This window comes from Aulonocara sp. 'chitande type north' Nkhata Bay, linkage group LG16, assembly GCF_057382095.1.
Source record: "Aulonocara sp. 'chitande type north' Nkhata Bay isolate Kocher_YH1m ecotype deep benthic linkage group LG16, A_spYH_male_GT1.1, whole genome shotgun sequence".
Taxonomy (NCBI): domain Eukaryota; kingdom Metazoa; phylum Chordata; class Actinopteri; order Cichliformes; family Cichlidae; genus Aulonocara; species Aulonocara sp. 'chitande type north' Nkhata Bay.
This window is the reverse complement of record NC_141359.1, coordinates 1,551,538-1,555,126: the sequence shown is the minus strand read 5'-3', so window position 1 is coordinate 1,555,126 and position 3,589 is coordinate 1,551,538. Positions and strand designations below refer to the sequence as shown.

At 35.7% G+C, this 3,589-nt stretch overlaps 1 long non-coding RNA gene across 1 annotated transcript; it reads left to right on the top strand.

Annotated features, from left to right (window-relative positions):
- The first annotated feature begins 257 nt into the window (after nt 1–257).
- LOC147310755 (uncharacterized) lies at nt 258–2,816 on the top strand. Its single transcript, XR_015125505.1, has 3 exons — nt 258–791; nt 908–1,011; nt 1,114–2,816. It is a non-coding gene; the product is annotated as an uncharacterized LOC147310755 (long non-coding RNA).
- Nucleotides 2,817–3,589: the final 773 nt, after the last annotated feature.

Sequence of the window (3,589 nt, the reverse complement as noted above, 5' to 3'; positions counted from 1 at the left end):
AACATAAATTTTTATGAGCTTTTATCATGTTTCTGGCCAGTGCAATCATCAGGGTGGGTCTGGGTTGATAACTGCACATTTCTGGCCAGAAATGTTTCAGCAGTGTTACATATGTAGTGCATATGTTACACTTGCTTTCTGTTACCAGCTGATACCCTACATTTGTATAGACATTTGATGGTGTGAGGTTGGGGAGTTGAGTGGGAGGGGGGGGGGGGGGGAGGGTACGGTGGGAGTTGAGGGGGGGTTTCCTTTCCTGTTAGGTTTCCTTTTTTTTTTCTTTTTTTTTTTTAAGCAAGACACAGTCCTCCTGTGTCTTCTCCAATCTTCACATGTAAAATCCAACAATGTGAAGCACATAGCAGCTAGAAACTGTAATGCCACAGATCAGAGAAACTTCATCATCAACATCTTCATCGCCATACGATCAGAGCGTGAGACTTCACATCTGGAGCACAGGAGACATTCTGTGATAAGTCCTCCTTCTAGCTTGTCCCACAAGCAGTCGGTGAGATTTACTAACAACAAAAAGGGTTAATGACATTATTTCCATGAAAACATGTATTCATTCTTTGTGAAGTGTTTAAATTGTGTTTTCACTTGACCTTAGGAGTGTTAGAGTGTATTGTAATGTCTGTACTCAGGTGTTTCCCTCTGTGATCCATCCCCTTCAGAGCCGAGACACTCAGGACTGAACAGACTGCACAGTTTCTGTGACTGAGCCTCCAAAACACCTTCTTTGAAACCACTCATGATAGAAGGGCTTCATATTTGCAGCAGCACTACTACAGGTATTCAGTTTATTACAGGATGTGTTTGTTTCTTAGGACCAGCTCTGAGTGCACACTACCTAACATATACACCTTTCTGTTTATTACAAACCCACTACTCTGGATCATACGGCCAGTTGGCAGGAATGTTGCTGCAGGAAAACATCCCTGGAGATCACCATCATTGTCAGACTGACTGTGCCTCCTCTGTGCAGTGTCAAGATCCTCCCTAAATGAGTGTGTAAGTTAACATTTTCATTATTTTATTCCCTTTGACAAGACAAGTATCACTGATATTTACATTTACAACTACATATTCCTGTTTTCTGCTCTTCTTTTAAAGTCCTCAGCTATCCTGCTTCTGTGCTGCTTGCCACACATCAAACACTGGCCGGATGACAGGGAGGATCCACTCTGAAGTCACTGGACATGATGAGGATCATATGGGACTTCATAGTTTCACAGAAACGTTGTGCTCTGTGATTACAGGTTTTAAATGGACATAATGACTGCCTCTCTCTGATCAACAGGCTAAAGGATTGTTGTCATTGTTAGTGCTCTGTACAATGTATGCTTATTTAGTATTTCATCACAGAGCAAACCTTTATTTATTTAACATATTTTTATTTTGTTTTAATGTTGAATTAACTGTGGGGATTTTTTTAAGTGGGCACTCGGGATGTCATATGGCCAGAAATGTGGTAACTGGAATTCAACGTTATGGAAGAAAAAATCTGCTAAGAACAAAACACACACAAAACCCCCCAAGAAAATTCAAATTCATTCCATGTAATCCAATCTAAAACATTTTAAACTGCTGAACAGCAACACAAACAGTGTTAAAAAACAGTGTTAACAGAATGATTATGATGATTTTGTACCAAAGTTTCAGGTCACATGGCACACCTAGTGTGTAGTGTGGGGTATCAGCTGGTAAGTATAGGTTTTTTTTTCATATTTGTGTACTTAGAGTTTAGATAGATAAAGCCTTGTGTATAATAATTAGTCATAACCACAACTCAAAGTCAGGGACTAACTAATTTTGGGACTTTGTGTCTGAGCCCAGGTTAAAACAATGTGTAAAAAAGCATTTAGTGGCATGGCTGAACAATGCTGTATTGATACTTATTTATCCATGTTCACAAAAAGGACTAATGTGTTTATTTGATTATTTGCACGTGTTAAACTGTGTCACCACCTTAGGCTTTCATTTGAGTTTACTCAAAAATCTCTATACAGTTCTCTTTTACCACTGTGTGGACTCTGTTTACATTAAAACATAAAGAAGAATGAGTAATAAAAAGATGTGTAGACAGATTAAGTAGGACGATAGAAACAGCTGTTCAGCCATGTTCTAAGAAACCAACACAATTTAAAGGTTCAGGATTGTGGTTTTAAAAGTTGAATTTTCATGTATTTCATATCTTGCTTATTATTTTTTATTTAGTTATTTAATTTAGTTATTTTTATTTATTCTACTAGTCCTTTTCAGAAAGAAGCTGTAAAATATGACTTAAGATTTTTTATTTTTATTTTCTATGACATACAAAACAAATTGATGTATGTAATACTATTAAACATGATATACACATGTGTATATGTCTGAAAAACATTATGCTGTATATTAAAGTTTGCATTTTCTCCAGAATTTTTGTTCATCTTTTAAGTTCATTTCAGTTAGAAGAATTTGAACTTTTAATATTCATTCAGAGATTTTCTGACTCTAAATTTTCTTTTGTCATTACTCATTTTTTTTATTATTTACATTTTAAACATGTTTAGCTTTTTTCCAACTTCTTCTTCTGTGTAACCTTCAGCTTTTAGCAGTTCAGCACCTTTGTTTTCAGGTTAAATTCGTTTTTTTTTTGTTTTTTTTTAATCTCATTCAATATTTTTAACTCAAAATTCAGCAATTAATTCATTTCAGTGCATACATTCAGATTCAAGCATTCACACTGCAGTTTCTTCAGAAAATGCACTTTCTAGTTATTATTATATATTCCGTACGTTTTTTGGCATCTCACTCCTTCAAAACCGTTCAACTTAGAAAAACCATTCAAACACCGTTAGATCCCTATTCTTTTGGACAACACTGCTTCTATTTTTCATATTTTTAACATTTATATTTTTAATTTTATTCAACTTTATTCAACAAAAATTTATAATGTATTTCAATGGGGAGACCCTTCAAATCCTCATGCAACTTACTCATTTTTAAACTCTTACTACTTCCACATACATTGACATAGAGCCACCATTCAAACTTTAAAACGAAGACAAGACATTCAACTATTCAACTTGTATTTATCTTTTCAATATCTATTATACTTTTTCTTCAGTTCCAGTTTAAGTTTCATGATGTTTTTTCACCCGTTTCAGAGTTTATAATGGGTGTGTATGGGACGGAATGTTGGGGCTAGAGTGAGGCAGCTCAACTGCTAGAGTGAGAGGAGCAAAAAAATTAATCTTAAAATCTTTTTTAAAACTGCTGCTGTGTCCGCAGCGTTTGCTCTACAGGTATGATTTTACCCTCAAAACGTAGCCATCGCTGTCCTCTTTCATCCAATGTGTTTACTATTGTCCTAGGTGTTATGGTTCTTTCATAAATGTCACCAATGCACAGCCTCCTCCCTCCAACTCTTCCATAGACTCTAATGTTAAAATGGCTCAGAAGGTTCGTTTGAAAATCAGAAGAGCATGGTGTCTTTACACTATCACCACGTCCATATAATAAACTCCACAGACATGAAAACTGAGAATTAGGTAGACTAGACATTGCTGTCGCTCACGGTGAAAGAATTTCGTCAATACGACTTTTA